This window comes from Astyanax mexicanus, chromosome 22, assembly GCF_023375975.1.
Source record: "Astyanax mexicanus isolate ESR-SI-001 chromosome 22, AstMex3_surface, whole genome shotgun sequence".
Taxonomy (NCBI): Eukaryota; Metazoa; Chordata; class Actinopteri; order Characiformes; family Acestrorhamphidae; genus Astyanax; species Astyanax mexicanus.
Window position 1 is genome coordinate 25,531,571 of NC_064429.1, and position 19,676 is coordinate 25,551,246.

Sequence of the window (19,676 nt, forward strand, 5' to 3'; positions counted from 1 at the left end):
GCCTGTTACTGTCTGTGTTGCAGTGTCCGCATCATGTGTGTCAGTTCAGCTAATAAGATTACGCAGAAAGCAGAAGTCAGCTTTCAGCATTAGTGCCACATCATCAGCTGTATCATTATTACTCAGTATTAGTAACAGCTCTATAATATCAACATGTTATTTACTTTCACTTGCATAAGTTAAGACTGCCTATTTTTGTGTTCCTTTTCAAATGGGCAAGTGATGCAAGCTTACCATATCTAAACTAAATCTATTCCTAGAAGAAATTAATTGATGCTATAGTCAATTTTGTGTTGATATAAAGAAACCACTGGTGTTTTACATTCTGGTTTGGGCAGGTGTGAATACAGGAACTGCATTTGGATGTGGACCAAAACAACCACATTTGTTTTGAGAGGAGATGGTCGCAATCGGGTCCTGAACAAATTCTGACTTATAGATAGTTTGTGGTGATGCTCAAATCTGATTTTTACTTAATATGATACAGATCACATTTGTTCAGATAAAATATTTTGAAAGCAACATGTGACAACAATGTGAGATCTAGATTCATGCTCCTTATTACGTGTACACATGTGCTTAATGCTGTCATCATCAGCCAGCATCAATGTTGTGCTAAATTCTGATCTGCCAACAGAATCTGACTCCACTTTAGGGTTGGCACAATACGACAATATTTACTTCAATACCAATACCAAGTGTAGTATCACAATTCTCGATACTAAAACAATAATTTTGCCAAAAAGGTTGCTCAATTTGTCTAAAGATTAAGTATTTATTGAAATACTCTAAACTCTGATTGCAGACATCTTACCCTGCAAGCACTAATTTCAGGAAGCCAGCATTAACACCTCGACCCTCAATCTTTTCCTTTTCTTTTCTCTACGATCAAAACCCAGAGAATATACATATATAGTCAAGCCTGACAACCCTTTTTTTTTGCCGTAACTCATGTCAGCATGCTTTCTGGAGTAATTTTAACACACTGCGGGTTATATAGAAGTCACTGTTGCAGCAAGTAATACTGTAATTATTTCTCCACTATCCAGCTGGGATAGACTATAGTGTAGTTTGGGATGTCTTATATTTTATGTTTAATGAGCACTAATGGCTGCTGTGTGTGTGTTTCTCTCCCACTCTCACATGAGGTATTAAAACCAAACTGCAAAGCACACAAAACGCAGACAACGAGAGGCATTTGAGAAGACATGTTTAGAAGACATATTAATAGAGACATTGAATTTGACAAGTCAGCTTGATGTTCGACCACAGAAAGAATTTACTACAAAGTATATTGTAGTAAATCTAAAAATTAGAGAATTCTTGAGCTCTTAATGTCTTTATCTGGCCATCATGTGGCCTGATTTTGTCCCACCTTCCGGGACTCCTTCAAGTTCTCCACTTCTCTGGTGTTCTGACACACTTGCTGATCTATTGATAGAAACACAGATCACTGACTCGAAGCTGGATCGGACTTCCATTCACTGGAGTAGTCTGATTCTTGCTTTGGCTTGCTGAGTTTTCCTGTCCCAGAAATCAAATATGTTCTGAGTGGCCTGTGCCACCATCTGTTTCCCCAGACGAGGCTGCTAAAGCATCGAAGGAGATAAATGGAACTTAGGCCTTTGTTTAGACTACAAAACACTCAATTTTCACTTTTACTTATCCTCCATAGAGCTCCATGGAGCCCTGGTGTAGCTTCTTTAAAATAATAAAAGCAATAAAAACACAAATGCTCTGTACATCACTTTTTTTGTATAAATGCTGCAATCACACAAAGTGTGCCAGCCCAACCCCATACCATACTATGACATATTCTGGCTTTTAGACATGTTGCTGATGACAGTGCTTTTTTGTTTTTGGTCTGAAGCACACATGGGGTCCTATTTGACGAGCTATAGGCCAACCTATATATCAATTGAGCACCGCACAGCTTGATTTAGGGCGTGTCAGTGTGTCTTTGCTATCGTAACAACGGGAAAAGTACACCTTGCGCAGCTTGATAATGCACAAAAGCCTAGTACTTATTATTAGCATGAGTGTGCTTGAGGTTTAACATGAAATAAACCAATAAACTGGCCATTTTCTTTAAAAGCCAGGTGCGTTCTGATTTTGTCGGATTGTTAATTTAACAGTGCAGTGCTTGACCTTGTGCTTGTGTCTATGTGTGTGTGTGTGTGTGTGTGTGTGTGTGTGTGTGTGTGGAAAATAAGCATTGCCAAGATAGCAATTAAACACACCTCACTTCCAGACCACCACACTTATTGATGAAGATGTATTCACAAGTGCCTTTGCTATTTAAACGATCAGGTATAAGGCGTGAATATAGACTGTTAGCGGAGTGTAAGATAGCAATAAGCATTGCAATGCTGGGGCTAGGGCCTCACCAAGTTCTGAACAACACACAGCCTTGTTTAGCACACAGGACACCAATCTGTGTAACTTATCAATCAGAAATTAAATTGGAAATTGTAAAATGCGAATGGAACCTACTGAAGAGCTGCTGAAACCACTGTGTGGCCTTTTTAACATTGATATCAGAGCTAATCTTTCTTATGCTATCTGGGTCATGGTTCCTCTTCTGCACAGTGTGGTAAACCACAGTGGCCCACCCACTCCTCCCACTGTGTTTACCAGTCCTTCATTCTATATAGCTGCTTGTAGTAGACCTCTATGCTTTGCTCTCTGTCTCATGGTTTTGACATAGCATATCAATCCCATCATCTCCAGGGGGGTTTGCGGTATGATCAGAAGATGAACATTAGAGATTGTGAGAGCAGGATGTGTGAAACGGCTTTTCACAGCTTGCTTCTTCCTTATCGGCCTCACCAGTTTACACAGTGCACACAATGTTAAAATGTTAACACATATGGGTCACAGTGTTTTCAAACCATTCATGTCTTCCCAAGTTTGAATATTGGTTAAATCTGCTGATACAAATGTAATGAAATCTGAATTCACTTCGTAGTCTGTGGTTCTGTGATCCAAAATGTTTAGCAAAGCATGACAATATATGCTAAGTATATAGTGTTGTTCACACATACACCAGGAAATTCTGACGTAAAACAGAGTGTTATTCACACTTTTACCAGCTAACTGACGTAAAATACTGCCTTCCTATAACAGCTTGAAGCTAACAAGGTGGTGTAAGTTCCCAAAGTAATCAGTAATGACATTGATCAGATATGATATAAAAAATATATAATACAAATATTAAGAAAGCATAGTTATATGTACACCATATAATTTATTTTACATTAGTTTTGGATCCTTAAAGTGCATAATTAGTATCATGACATATTGGATCATTGACCTGGTAAAAAAAAAATTCTCTTCACTGCTGAAACTGAAGAGACTTAGTCCAATGTTAAGCTGAGCTAAAGGCTAAAACTGTTGCCATGTGGGTCAGCCAGACCTGACTCTTCCTGTGCCAGTTTGTAATGTAATTGTAAGTGTAATTTCTCTTAAGAGAAAAGACTTATACTTTTAATAGTGGCAGATTTCTCTGTGTTTCTGTCTTTTCTAATTGTTATGATGAGAGTGTGAATGTGCTTTGTGTTAGTGTGCAAATGCTGCAGTAAATAGTGCAGTAACACTATTATACATTGACATTTTTTAAATCCATTTCAGATATTTTAGTATACATTATTACTATTTACAATATCTGTCACTGTCACATTACATTTAAATAAATGTGTTTAAAGTTTATAAGTTTGTAATGTCCGTTGTGGGCATTCTTGACAGTTTTTCTGTGGGTTTATTTGGACTATATTGTATCGACTGAAATTAAGAAATAGATTGTGACATGAATTTTTTAACTAATTTTGTCCAGCTCGACTGGCAATGCCAATTTTTAAAAAATATATTACACACATACGTTCCACAAAAATATTCCACATTGATTAACCTCATAACCTTTGTAGAAACACTTTTCCATCACTGGTATAACTTGAGTCAGTTTACACTGCTTTGCATGTAGTTACTGATTAGTAACTGATATGGTGATAAAGCTTATTTTTTCGTGTCATAAAACTTACAGATGCACCAAGTATTCAACTTCAAGCCAAATAATCTGAACAGAACAATCCTCAATTTATTTTTAAGTCATGTGGTACTTTGTTGGTAGGTCTGTTGTTAGACTATTTAATTATGCAATTTATAAAAAGGGTAACATTAATGAAAACATGCAAAAAGTTTTTTTGTTTCATATGCAAATTTATTTTACACTGATATCTGCCTATTATTGACCAAATTTTCTGTTAAAGTATCGAATTATTAAATGTTGAAAAGCTTTTGTAAAAATTCTATTGTATTCAGATATATTAGTGAGGTCAGGCTCTGATATTTAGTGGTGAATAATACGTTTGTGAGAAAAGAAGAAAAAACAGAGGTTTGAGATGTTCTCTGAACCTGATATTGTGCAATACTCACAGCTCAGCTGATTCCACCAACGATAAGCTAGCAACCTAAAAGTGTAGAATCATAGGCCTATACTCAGAGTCTAAACAGGCTTCTGTAAATTACAAAAAACAAATCCATGTCTGATAAATCTAGCACTCTCCTTTCTGCTTTTCACAGACTCTAGGGGTGTAACTTTGTTTGGTTTAGTGTGAGTCTATTAATTCAATACACACAGCTATAAAACAGTTCATCCAATAGACTGGAGGGAATAAAGCCCTCATTTTAATACTGATTGTGCTGCATAAAGTAGAATGAAAATGAAACGAGTAAGCACACAATGAGGACAGACCACCGTTGCTCGCTTCCCCTTTACCTCAGGATCAAGGGCAGACTCCTTAAAGGTGTAGAGGATTATAAATGATAAATGATTGTACCTTTATAACATTGTAGGTTCTAATAAACTGAAAATGGAAGTTTAGCTGTATGAACTGCACATTTTCAGGTGCTGGTATATTTATATTGATTTATATATTATTGAAATTGATCGTAGATCGTTATAATAATGTACCTTTGGACACCTGTGATCTTTATTACTTGCTCAATCAATTCTGCTCTAAACTTAGATTCTCATTCACTCGTCCTCCAATTGTCTCGTTCACCCGGCCTCCGCTAACCTTTCTGTTCCAAAGATGTCCTGACTCATGAGCAACAAAGGTTTTGTTTCAGCTGTCAATATTCAAAATGGTCAGAATGTTGCTAATGACTCCCACTGACACCCTAACTAAAGGGAGAGAGCCAGAAGGTAACATAGACACAGAGGCACCAAGAAACACTGGTATCCACTCACTCCACTCTCAGAAAATCTGTCAGAGCGATTGAGTGCAGTGGGTTACAGCTGGACAGTGGTACCAGCATCTCATTTTAACACAATTATGTCCATGAACCTCTGGATCTGGAGCTTTTATCTAAGGAAAAACATTTATTTTTACCGTATTTTTCACACTATTTGGTGCACTTTCAGGAAACGCCTATTTTCTGGTGTATTTTCATACATAAGGTGCATCAGATTATAAAGCACATTATTCTACACTAGTAAGGAACAGGGGTGTCTCCATGTTTTCCTTCTAATTCTCTAAGGTCTTGTTGCTGGGTGGTAGCTAACTAAGCTAAGTAAACAAAACTGTAATTCTTAAAAAAAATAAAAATAAAAGGATTTTAAGTGCGCCGTATCGTGCGAAAAATTTGGTAATCATTAATTACCAAAAGCTAAACAAAATAAGTAAATTTTAGTCTAGATTTAAAGATTGAGACTGTGCCTAAGCCACAAACATTTTCTGTAAGGCTATTCCAGACTTGGGGGAGTTTACAAGAGAAAGTTTTTTCCGCCTGCTGAATTCCTGAATTCTGGAAAGCAATAGGAAACCAGCACCCTGTGATCGAAGTTATTGTGTTGGTTCATAAGAGGAGATGACATAAATTCCAGATAATGCTCAAGTTCTCAACATTGGTGCCCTAAACATGAAAGAGAGATGCCTTTTACATTGCAAATGTTCTTTTTTTTTGTTGAATATATATCGTGATGTGAGACAGAGCACTGTCTCACATCCGGACCGATCAAGAGCTGAGGCAAAACCGATCACTCAAAACCTGAGGAAAACAGCAAAATAACAGTAATCGGCCCTTTAATCAGGCATTTAAATGGCTTTTTAAAAGGTAAATAAGAGAGTTTTTCTGGGATTAAAAGCGTGAATTCAGCTGTAACTGGAAACATCTGTGCAAAACTGTGCTGGACTGAGGTGCACAGCTTTCGACATGTGTGTTTACAAGCACATGCCCAACCATGTGGATTGAGACCATGCAGTTACCTTGTGTTTACTCCTGCCCCCCCTTGCGCTCCCCCTCCCCCTCCCGCTTCTAAGGCAGCAGCAGCCCTACTTTTTATTATATACAGTCAAGTCTAATTTATTTATGTGGTGCTTTTTAATAGCTGACATCATCACAGAGCAGATTTTGTTAAAGTACTATATTTTTGGAATTACTAAAATATTTTTGGTAATTGTTTTGGCATCAAACAAAGTATACTGTTTTTGCAAAAACATCCTGAAATATTATGATATTTGATTGATTGTTGTTGGGCCAAATCGCCCACCCCTAGTGCTAAATATGGAAGTGGCTGGTTGCCTGCTAGTGTGAACACGGTAAGGATGTTTATCTGTGCTGTATGTTCCACATTTGGAGGCCAGGTTTCCTAACCCATTTCTTTCTGTTTTTCCCAGGCAAATAGGTGACAGGCTGACAGCGACACAAGCTTTAATCTACTGTAGAGAAGGTTCACTTTGGCTCTTTGACTCTCAGAGTCGTTCTGTGCTGTTTTGGGCCTATTGAATTTAGGCTCTAAACTTCCCAGACTGTCTATCTGCATTACAGATAGTCTTTCTTTGCTCCTCTGCGGAAGACGTTCTCCTGGTGTCGCTTTAGAGCTGGAGGCTAAGCGAGAGAAATCTACTCGCACATCAAAACAAGTCTTCTCTGGGGGAGTTAGAACTTAATGTTTTATTTTGTATTATTCATTTGGGCCTGTTGGAGGTGTATTGCTGAAGCGTGGTTTAATTGGCACGATTAATTCTCTGCATACCCCTTTACAGGAGGTTAGAAATGGGATTATTAGGCTTTAGTTATATCATGCATGAAGCCAATGATGACTAATAAAATAACAGCAGGCAGTGAGTCCTTGGTAAAACAAAAAATAAATTAATAACAATAATAATTTAGATTGTCGTGCGGAAACCGAATAAGAAATTGTATAGACCTTGGCCATTTAATTAGCATGGATATATGAAAGTGTGCTTAATGTGGTCATATGTATGCTGTCATTGAGGATGAAAATAGAATTAGCATTTGAATTAGCCTTGTATTCTACTAAGAGAATGCACTGGGCCGGGAAACCTACACCACTCGCGTCTCCAATGCTTGTACTCGCTCTTAAAAATGATGAAAGCTTTTTATTATGCTTTTATTTTTGTCCAAGACGTACGACAGCCTGCCAGATGAAAGGCCAGTGCAGTGTTATATGGGTTCTGATCCAAATTGCAATCTAATAGGAAACAACAATAGACTTGTATGTTCTTGTCGGGACAGGAAAAAAAACAAAAAGAAAAAGGTCTAGTCGGTGATAAATTTTAGATTTGCACCAGAAAAGGATCTCGACTAAATCCTTTTAGGATGCAAATCAGAGGAAACCATTTGCAGCTCAATGAAAACCCCAAGTATGATGACTGTGATTTTTTTAATACACATGCAAATTAACTATGTAAAACAACACCAACAACAATAAAAAATGTCACTCTATTTATGGCTTATTGTGTCCATCACCAGGGCTTCTTCGTTTTGCTTGTACACTCTGATACACTCTGATTAATAGTGCATAATAAAGTACTGTATTTATAATGTAGAATGTATTCTATATTATAGTAATGTAGATCTGCAGAGCATCATAGTAGGAGACTGAATTAATTCTACAGTAAATATACAATATTTCACTTGTAAATTATAGTACAGCATTTAGAGTGGTTCTTTTTCTTTAAACAAGAATCTGTTTTTGTTAATGGTACTATTTTCTTTGATTTGCTCAGATACTATTTTTTATTATCATGTAAACTAAATTATACCTTTATATCTTTTATAACTGTACATCTTACTTTAAAATGATTGAAAACTGTGATTAAAAAACAGGGTTATTCCACCAAATATTGATTTCTAAAGTCTTAAACCTTTACAAATATGAATTTGTTTTCTTTGCGTTATATGAGGTCTGAAAGTTTTGCATCTTTTTTATTATTTCAGCCATTTCATATTTTCTGCAAATAAATGCTCTAAATGACAATATTTTTATTTGGGATTTGGAAGAAATGTTGTCTGTATTTTATAGAATAAAACAACAATGTTAATTTTACTCAAACATAAACCTATAAATAGCAAAATCAGAGAAACTGATTCAGAAACTCAAGTGGTTATGTGAGAAACGTTTTAATAACAATGTAATGCAAACCATTTTTAAATCACACATTTTTTTTTTAACATTCCTGGCACATGCTCTGTTATCTGGGAAGTTGCTGCAGGCTGGTTCATTTTGTTCGATAAGTGCCAGAGTCCGTGCCTGTAGACTACCATCTTACCAGTGCTGCTGGAACTCGTTGTCTGTGGTTATGTGAGAGTAGGTACCCTATAATTGGAAAGAATGTGTGTCACCATATGTGGGTATGTTCGTACGCTCTCTCTGTTGTTCGGTGCTGAAATGTTCATTAGAGCGAGGACTGTGTGCCTGCCACCTTCAGCAGAGTTGTAATTATCTCTGGAAGGCCTGGCTGGAGCTTTCTGTTGGAGATAATCACAGGAAAAAAGTTTCTATATTGATCTGCCTGTGAATAATGTACACGGCAATTGACAGATCCTGGCAGACAAAGAAGGGAGGAGTTTATTACTATGCGAGTTTAGGTAATTACAGTCAGGTGCATATGTAGTTGGACAGTGACAGTGTGCATCAACTTGATTAAAATGAATCTGAAATTATGCAGTCAGGGTGTAATCCTTTGCAGTCAATTGCTGCCTGAAGACTGGAACCTATAAACATCACCAAATGCTTTTTGTCACTCTCTTTTAGTCACGGCTTGTTTATGGGTCTTTTGTCTCTTCGTTTGTTTTCTCTTTAGTATGTAATTGCATAGAGTTCTTCAGCTTATGATCCTTTCCTTATTCTCGACTAGAAGGCATTCTGCATTTATCTACTTGTGTGTCTGTTATGTCTGTTGTTTCACAGGTTTTTTGGTGTTGCTGAGCTGGCCAGTGCATATATCTTCCTCATTCCTAACCTGCTTAAAGACAGGAACCCACAGACATTACCAAATGCTGAGTTTTGTCAGGTTTTAAATGACAGCTACCTTTAACTGCTGCTTGTTTATGGGTCTTTCTGCTCTTAAACTCTTTTCTCTTTAGGAAGTAAAAGGCATGCTCAACTGGGTTTTAGGGTCCAGACTAGTCTGAAGAACATAGATGGGCAATATGGGCCACAATCCCGCACAGTTTGCTGATTTCACTGCTCTAACAGAATCTGGCTGTTAGTAGGCAATTTAAATGAGTTGTGGTTGTGCAGGAAAAAAGTACAACATTTTGGAGGAATCTGTCCTATATAAATTATATACATTACTAGGGGTGTTAGAAAATACTAACACCCCTAGTACTGATAGACATCACCCTAGGATGGATAAAGTAAAAGAGAGCAAGACCAATGTTGCTGTCTCGAGGCTCTGGCAGCTGATGCTAAACTGCATGACCTGGATTCGAACCAATCATAGTGGCATGACCACTGGACCACTCTGCGTCCTTTATTCAGATTTTATAAATATGATGATAGTGTTTTTTCTAAAATTGAAAGTTCCTGCTGTTACTCTATAAAGTTGTTTGATTTGTTTTTAGCCTCCTACACTTGCATCACCAAGTTTATCTTCTTAATTTGTCATTAAAATAATGAGGCAACAGGCCACAGTTGACTATGAAACTACAGTTATTTGTCATATCCCTTTTTTAGGCTGTGGAAAAAGAGTGACTATGTAAAATAGCTTTAATTTTTGAAAAGGAATTGAAATTATTTCAATTGACTCTGGAATTGATTGGTTCATTTTAAATCAAATAAGATGTACAAAAAAAGCTGTTGCAACTGTCCAAACATTTTTGTTGGCATGCAAAGAGACAGTTTTGTAGTGGTGAAGAGGGCAAGCGGGACATTCGTGACTGGGTGAAAACAGCCTGTGGAATAGCTGCTCAAACATTAACTGTAACTCATCTCTGACATTGCTTGTGGTGGCAGTGCTGTTGCCCCGGGCGCTCTCGGCTGTAGAACAGGAGAAATACTCATATGGTGACTGAAAATGGCCCAAGAAGAACTGAAATGTGAGAGAGCAAAACAGCAGTGTTTTTAGTTTTGTCGTAAAGCTGAACTGATCAGTGCCACATTAACATTTCCAGGCCAGTGAGAAACAAACATGGTGATATGTTTTCAAGCAGGGAATCTATACTGTTCTATTCTTATTTTTTTTATTGAAGCTACATTACTTTTTTTGTAATCAACCGTATTAAAAAGTCTGTGTAAATCCAAGCACGAGTTGAGAAAATTAATTTTGTGAATCCTGTACAAAACTGTGGAGCATCATGGAGCTCAAAGTGAAAAACACACAAAAGTGCTGCTTAACTAGAGATAAATACTCTATTATTTTGGATGAGAGTCCTTTAGAGTTAGCCGACTCTTGCTGCTGTACTGTACTTTTCTCTGTGGTTAAATTAGCTCTGCATTGTTTGCTGTTTTGTCTAATTAGAGGTGTTTGTTAGCTCTGCTGTGTTGCTGTGTAACAGCTACTGTATCTGTATGGGCTGATAGATGCACTCTCAAGAGGGAAATCTGGTTAGTGGTTTTAAAAGTCTTTACTCTCTTTCCTCAACCAGATGCGTTAGTTTTACACATTCTACAAATATGTGAGATGTTGGAGCTAAATGGAGCTGACCTGAACCCAAACACTACTCTATTATTTTGAATGTGAATGCTTTAGCATTAGCGGACTCTAGCTGCTGCACTGTACTGTGGTTTAATTAGCTCTACATTGTTTGCTGATTTGTCTGATTAGAGATGTTTGTTAGCTCTGCTATGTAAAAGCTAATATCTGATTGGGCTAATAGATGCACTCTCAAGAGGGAAATCTGGTTAGTGGTGTTAAAAGTCTTTACTCTCTTTTTCATCCAGTAGATGCATTAGTCTTACACATTCAACAAATGTGAGATGTTGGAGATAAATCAAGCTGATCTGAGCCTAAACACCACTCCATTATTTTGGATGTGAATCCTTTAGTGGTAGCTGACTCTTGCTGCTCTACTTTTCTCTGTGGTTAAAGGAGCGCTGCATTGTTTGCTGTTTGGTGTGTTTGTCTGTGTTGCTGTATCTGTATAGACTGATAGATGCACTCTCAACGGGGGTATTTGGTTAGTGGTAAAAGTCTTTACTCTCTTTCCTCCAGTAGATGCATTAGTCTTAAAGGTTTTACAAATCTGTAAGGTGTTGAAGCTGAATGGAGCTGATCTGAGCCTAAACACTACATTGAGGACAAGTTTAACAAGTAAAATTCAGCAGGAATTATTTACAAATAGTGACGGTTTTACTCTCCCAGGTATCGTTTGTACAAAACAACAATCAAAGACCTTGTATCTCTTTTGTAGAGTTCATTTCTAACAGAAGAGGCTGTTTTAGGAATCCATGAAGCTGAAAGTGAAATATGGTGGCCATGTGTTGCAGGGGAAGCTCGGACGCTGCCTGAGTTTAATGAAGAGTGCTCTGGGGATGCCTGCCTGTCACTGTGTGAAATCTCATTTGTGCAGGCCTGAGCTTGGGATGGAGCTTTTTAGCATAGAGGCAGATATAATTGACTGTTCAGTCTTCAGGCAGGCTGATCATCAATTACTCTCTCTCTCTCTCTCTGGATGGATGCATTGCACTGTGGCCTCACATGACCGCTCTAGCGACTGAGTGTTTGACCCCTGCACAGGTTATTTTACATTTCATTCGGGCTCAAGATCATCCGTTCAGTTTTTGGGCTCTGAGCAGTTTAATGCTGAGTATTGAGGATAGGGTTGTGTATTGGCAGGATTCTGGTGATATGATTCATCATGATTCAGGGGTTATGATTTAATATATAGCGATTTATTACAATAATATAAGGGGGTTGAGGTAGAGAAGCAAAACAAAATTAATGTTTAGATGAACGACCATAAAAAATCACAGTGGTAAAGAGATTATGCTGCACATATTTTCATATTTCATATTTCGCTGTAGCTCGTTTTCACACTGCTGACATTTAAACCACTTTATTGCCTACTTTATTACCTTCTCACTGCTGCAGGTTGAGGATAGCAGCTTATGGCCCCTCTATCTCAGAAACACAGTGAAATAAAAAAAAGACAGGAACTGAATCACTAGAAACCAGACTCACTAAAATATATGGTCCACTGAATAGATTCATGTTCATGATGTGAATAATAAAATAGTTTTTCTTAATAAAAATATAACATATAATAACAATAATTATTTAGTATAATTAAATTTAAAACATTCAAGCTCTCTTTGTTTTGTAATTAGAAAGAGTCTAGTGGACACACATACAGAATATACCTTTTTCTGCCAATTTAATTTGTGTTTTTAAGTCAACTTTAAAAATTTTTACTTGTAAAAAAACATTTTTGTATTATCTGAAATGTCCTAAATGCTTTGTTGCTACTCAGTTACGTAATTTTCGGTTGTTGGAGCTTTATACTTGCACTGGTATTCAATAATAATTTCTACTAATATTTAGTGCATATAATATTAAGAAAGACAGTTCTGAAATAGTAAATACTGCCATTGCATCCTACAGTTACCAAGTATTTTGAACTACCAAGGACATGCTTTTCTGGACAAGCTGAGAGATACAAAACCAGCACTGAATAGAATAAAAGGAAAATCATGTGGACTGAGGTGGTAGTGTAATATTACAGTTTTTTTTCACAAATATAACTTAGTGTACGTGAGGTTATGCAAGGTTAGAGCTTCTATTCTCCCTATTACAGATAAGTGAAGCATTTTAATCATTTAAAGCTGCTATTTTAATGTGAAAATGCTACATGCTGTTCTTTAAGTCCCTATTTTGTAGGTAAAGCACCTAACACAGATGGTATCGACATTTTTCATACACCTCAAAAGGCTCCTGGATCTTTTTAGATAATAAGGTGATGTGGTAGAATCTTCACCCAATCAAAAAAAAAAAAAAAAAAAAACTTTAAGCAACACTTCTTCAGTGAGTGTAATATGTTGAGGGCATCTTGATTTACAGGAAATTTCACATCTGAATCTATTTTGGCTTCTTCTTTAAGTGATTTACTCATGAATTCAAATAGATCAGCTATGGATTAAAGCATAAACGTATTTTAAAATGAAGACGTGTAGAAAATGTTCTGCTATGAGGACTGCTATGGAGACATGGTAAAATAAATAAATAAATAAATAAATAAATAAAAACAGTGCATAATAATTGCTGTGATTAGTTGCTGCTGTAATCAGTTGGCTTTGAGCTTCGTCTCCTGCCAGCCAAGATTCGATTTTTACCCCTGTAGATCGTTTTAAATGGGAGAAGCTCCTGCATTTATATATATATTTAATTTATATTTATATATAAATATATAAAAGCTGCTCCCGCTGTATCTGCCAAGAGCTGATATCAGCTAATGTGCTACTAAAGCGACGTGTTGGTCAGCTGCAGTATAGCACCATATTTTCGCCTTGATACTATAGGGAATATTAATTTATGTGGTAATTTGGCAGAGAGAGTGAGAGAGAGAGGGAAAGGGGTAGTGAGGGAGATTTATAGATTTAAACCATATTCCAGCGTAAATAAACTACCCAAACTGTAGCGACACTGTGATTATATCACTAAACATTATATGTAATATATCTCCAGGTGTGAATTACAAGAGAAGAAGGGTATCTACCCACCGTTACTAGGCAGGTGGTGTTAATGTTATGGCTGGTCGATGTATACAGTAGCAACCACACATTACAATGGTACAATTTACCCTAACCTGTATACTTCATACTGTAATTTAATTGCACATGAAAATATTAATGACCTTAAAGCAGCAATCCTTAAGATATTTTCTTTTATATTGAAAGTAGTAGTTCTCCTGAGTGGGAAGAGTGCAAAATATTATAATAAATGGCATAAGTGTGCTACTGTTTTTACCATTTCTGCAATATTGCATATATATATTGTGGACGGGTAGGTCCCAGTTTCAGTTTTGACATTATCAGGACTGCCTGCCACAGACTCTACTATTCACTCTATACTATAAGACTCCATTTCCCAGAATACACCTGCGCCCAACCTCCCTAACATGCTGGATGACGTAATGCTTCGGCGATCCAGCTCACCCAGCTTCAGAGATTATTCACACCTGTATTCCCTTGTATAAATACCCCCTGTTTCCTTTTCTCCCTTGCCTGGTATTGAACCTAGACCCCTAGCTTTTCTACCCTGTGATTCTTTTGTAATTGCTACTTTGTTACCAACCCGCTTTGTTTTTTTTTTTTTGTTTTTTTTTTTACCACTCTTTTGCCTAGCCTGAATTGTTTGTTTGTTTACTCATTGCTGACCTTATTTTTGTATTTTGACTACCCTTTTTTGCCTTGCCCTACTAACCATTTTGGTTTACTGTGTATAACCATTTTTCCAGCTCACTCTGGTATGTTGTTTACCTTTGCTGCTTCTCTGTTACTGACCTTGCTGTAGGTTTTGCCCTTCATTTAATAAACTGTGTGTTTGATATCTGCTTGCGCTGGTTACATAAACAAACATGGTGCTGCTTATAGCGCTGATACAAGAGCTACTGCCAACACGGAGATATCAGAACAGAAACTCTTTAAGTCTTTATCTGCTCATTTACACATTGTTACACTATATAAATAGCGAATTTGAATGGAAGAGAGCTGGCAAACTAAGAGAGCAAAATGGAGACCTTGCTAAAAGCACCAGAATCATCTCTCTAAAGGAGACTGCACTACAATCACTTTTTTAGTACATAATCTGTTATATCTACAGCAGCATCCTTAAGCTGCCTTGCTACCCTGTGCTGTGTTATTGCCTATGTACCTCCTCTATTATGCTGCCTTATCTAATCATCTAGCCAATGTCTAATAAACAAAATCACACTTTTGTTTACTGCATTCTACTTCCATATGATGTGTCATCACATTCATCACATAACCTCACTACATTTTTTTTTTTTTACCTCACACTGCCTTTATTTACCTCTTGCTGCATAGTCTCCAGACTAGTCTCTTTAACTGCAGGTTGTAGCAGCTGGAGTGAGAAGGACACTTCCCCCCCCAGAGAGGATGTGTACTCTACCTCTGAGAGGCGTGATGGGTCTGTATGGTGTTACAGTGCTCAGACCACAGGCTCTGTAGGAGGTTGGAGTAGAGAGATTCTGGAGGCTGCTTTGATGCAAGTGTTTTTCCAGATACCTTATCTGCACAAGTCAGCCACAGATTAGACAATAAGCATCTCACTACTTACTAAAGGGGAATACAGCAGCTTTCATAAAACAGTTCTGACTTTGTTCGAGGCTTATGTGAGCTTCTGAGAACAGAGAAAATGGGAAAAACTACTTGTGTGCAATAGATAAACAAACAAACAACAAAGTTCTGTGTACTGGTGCTCAGTCAAATTGGAACAGGAAGGTGCTTTTTTTCAAACTCCAAGCCAAACCCATTTCCAAATAAAACAACCCTATACCATAATAATTATCCCCCCTCCTCCAAACTTTACACTTGGCACAATGCAGTCAGACAAATATCGTCCAAACCAAACTCTAGGCTAGGTGGACTGCTAGGTGGATAAGCATGATTGTTCACTCCAGAGAACCCTAGAATAATGTTTTACCAAATTTTTCACGCTATAACGCACATTTAAAATCTTTTCATTTTCCCCAAATTGTCAGTGTGCCTTATGTATGAATTTTACCAGTCAGGTTGTAAGGAGCAGTAAAGCCACTCTCCTGAAGTACAGCGTTATACAGGAGTTTCAGTTTAGTTCTCAAACACTGAGGCTGGAGCAGTATATTAGCATTAGCCGCTAACCACGCTAAGTGATAGCTCTTTTGCAGTTTAGAGGTGAGTATGATCAGACTGTTGCCTGCTGCTAACCCTAGCTAGCACTGCTGAAGCAGCATATTAGCATTAGCCGCTAACTGCAACAATTGCTAGCTTATTCACTGTTCAGAGTAGAATATTATCAGACTGTGGCATGCTGTTTACCCCAGCAGAGGTGAGTATTATCAGACTGAAGCTTGCTGCTAACCCCAGCTAGCACTGCTGAAGCAGCATTAGCATTAGCCGCTAACTGCAACAAGTGCTAGCTTATTCAACGTTCAGTGTAGAGTATTATCAGACTGTAGCATGCTGTTTTCCCCAGCTAGCACTGCTGAAGCAGCATTAGCATTAGCCGCTAACTGCAACAAGTACTAGCTCTTTCACTGTTCAGAGTATATCGGACTGAAGACTGCATGTTTACAGTATTAAAACAAGCTACATGGGATAAACCACTAGCTGATAGTGTCCTGGCTTAGCGGAACACTCAGGGTTACTCCTGAGTGTAGCCCTGTTGGGCAGCATTTACTAACGCTAAATGTGGCCAGCACTAGCGGTTAGCTGCTAATGCTAAAGCTGCTACACCCAGCCTTAGTGGAAATCTGTAAATCTAAGCTTACTGTACATAAACGGAAGCGCTTTACTCACCCAAATAAAGTTTTCAGGAGAGAAATCTGTGTAGATTAGAATCCAGAACTCGTTTGACTTCAAAAGAAAATGTTTTTTTTTAAGAATTACAGTTTTCTTTACTTAGCTTAGCTTTACTTAACTTAGTGACCCCCTACTAGTGTACTAGAGTTGCATACTGCGCCTTATAATCTGGTGCCCCCTATGTATGAGAAATATCCAGAAAATAGACTTTTATTGATAGTGCGCTTTATATTACGGTGTCTAATCTAAAAGCATCTGTATCCAACACAGTGTTCTAATACCATCAAAATAGCAGGCAAATAATGAAGTGAAAAGGAGTCACGCAATTTCTGACACTGTTTTGTTTCGTTACACTGTTTTGATGCTGGAGCTTCAGAGGGACTTCCTGCTTCCTACATCATTAATGAGTGATGCAGAATACATCAGCAAGAATAGAGACTGTATGATCTGAATCCTGACATCTGCATACAGCCTGTGCAGCATGAGGTAGAATGGCATTCATGTAGAGAATGATACAGGTAGAGAGGCAGCCTTAGGCAAATAGAACAGATGAGGTGGAGAGAGGCAGCATGAGGTAGAGAGGTGTTTATTTGGAGGGCTTTTAGATAGAGAGGTATCCTGAGGCAGTGAGAGAACGAGGCAGAGGGACAGAATTAGGTTTGAGGCATTCAGGTGGAGGGGCATTCATGTAGAGAGGCAACTTAGGGCGAGGGGAGAACAAACGAAGGTGTAGGATAGGAGAACAGATTGTAGAATTAATTTGGTGGAAATGCATGAATATTATAGAGATATTTTCAGCAACAGCTGGAATTCATGCATTTCCACGAAAGTAATTTTGCAATCTGCGCCCAGAGAACTGCTTAAATGTATATAAACAGCCTTTTTATAAACTTTCTGTTCATTTTTAAAGTACTCAGTGCCTCATTTTAAATGGCATGGCCCTCAGAATTCTACCAATGAAGTGTGTAGCTACTTTGAGCTTGCTAATGTTGTTATGCCCCTCTAGCCTTCTGGGATCATCGATTATGGCTTTGTTCACACTACAAGCCACATTGCTCAAATCTGTTTTTTTTTATTTATTTTTTTTATTATTATTATTTTCTTTTTACTTTATTTCAATTTTTCACATTTTCTCCCCAAATTTAGCACAGCCAATTACCCAACCCACTCACTAGGACTCCCCCTGTCACTAGTAATGCCCCAACACACCAGGAGGGTGAAGACTAGCACATGCTTCCTCTGATACATGTGAAGTCAGCCACCGCTTCTTTTCGAGCTGCTGCTGATGCAGCATTGCCAATCAGCCAGCGCTTGGAGGAAAGCACAGCAACTCTGTTCCGATACATCAGCTCACAGACGCCCTGTGTTGTGAGCTGATCACCCGAGAAGAGCGCCATCTAACCACCCGGAGGGAGCAGGGCCAATTTTGCTCCCTCTAAACGCCGACAGCTCGATGGCATGAGCTGGGGTTCGAACCTGCGACCTCCCACTCATAGTGGCAGCGTTTTCAAATCTGATTTTTTGCTGAGATCAGATTTGGCTATCCTGACGGTTCACATTCGCAAATGCAAGTGAGCTGCATCTGTGTGTAATGTGAACCAATCTGTCTCTAAAACGCCTCACAAGCGCACATTGATACATGTATAAACGTCGCCTTCTTCACCAACAACAAAAAACATTGTATATGAGAGACGACTCATAGCTTTAAAGAGGTAAAATGGATGCATTAGCATTATGCATTAGTGGAGCATCTTTTGCTCAAGTGGAGAGTAAACAGCTGGTCTGAAGTTCACGCTCAGGTGCAAAAAGGAGGTGAGAAAAGGCCAGGGGGTTTGCTTTTGCTGTTTTTGCAGCTACAGCTGCAAAGCTGCACCAAGAGGTGTGTGGGTATGAGAGAGAAGCACAAAGCGCATGTGCAAAAGCAAAAAGACGCATGAATTCCAATTTGACCGTTCACATTCATGTCGCATGTCCATGGATTGGATATGTATCTGATTTAGGACCACATATGAAAGTGCACAAATCTAACTTGACATGTTCACACAGCCATTAAAAAATCAGATCTGAGCCACAATGAGCAAAAAAAAAATCAGGTTTGAGTCACTTTAGCCTGGTAATGTAAACATAAAACCCCAAAAAGCCTAAAAGAGCTGTATTTCAGGATGCTGGGGATAAACAGAGCTAGGCTATTTAAAAAAAAGGTCGTACTCGTTATCTTATTTCACTAAACCCTAAGTCCATTTCTCTCTTGATTTCTCATTTTAAGAAGATGCATGAAGTACTTACATTGCTTTATATTGCGTTAATCATTTATCATTTGCTGTAGCACATCTGTGCTCTGTGCTTCTGTTATATTTCATGGAATATAATCCTGCTTGTATTTTCATACTGTTTTTGGTACCCTGGCTCATATTTCCTGATTTATTCAAGGTGCAGTGAAATGCTATTTTGAATAGGATTACATATCTGAGCTATAAATGTGTGTTTAAAGTATAATAGACACCAGCTCTCATATTACTCATATTATTGTTCTGTGTGCATCTCTAATGAGCACGTGGTTTTGTTCAGCCTGGCCTTTCTGTTCTAGTTTCTATTTTTGTCCTGATTTCTGAGGGTGGGCTTTTGGTGGGGATGTGGTGCCACCTACTGGTGCTCGTGCTGAACTGCAGCTGGAATTAGAGCAGCAACAGCAGGAGGCAGTACAGGCAGTGGAGCACTGGAGACCACAGGCTGTGGGGCTGCTGGAGACCTAATGTAGTGTATAAATGTTTATTGCATCAGACCTGCATTTATAATCTTATAGTGGTCATGGCTTGCTTTTTCACTATATTTTTGCTGTTTTGTTTTTGGAAAAAAAAAATCTTGCTCTCCATTGGCGAATAAACATCTGGATTTCCTTTATCATCAA

The 19,676-nt window shown here is 38.0% G+C and overlaps 1 protein-coding gene and 1 long non-coding RNA gene across 6 annotated transcripts in view; one reads left to right on the forward strand and one right to left on the reverse strand.

Annotated features, from left to right (window-relative positions):
* The window catches only part of mctp1a (multiple C2 domains, transmembrane 1a), a 254,147-nt gene that overhangs the window by 6,803 nt on the left and 227,668 nt on the right, over window positions 1-19,676 (forward strand). The gene's annotated exons all lie outside the window — the stretch shown is intronic.
* Window positions 10,104-17,288, reverse strand: LOC111191753 (uncharacterized). Its single transcript, XR_002649641.2, has 3 exons — window positions 16,766-17,288; window positions 15,279-15,498; window positions 10,104-10,340 (listed from the first exon to the last, which is right to left on the reverse strand). It is a non-coding gene; the product is annotated as an uncharacterized LOC111191753 (long non-coding RNA).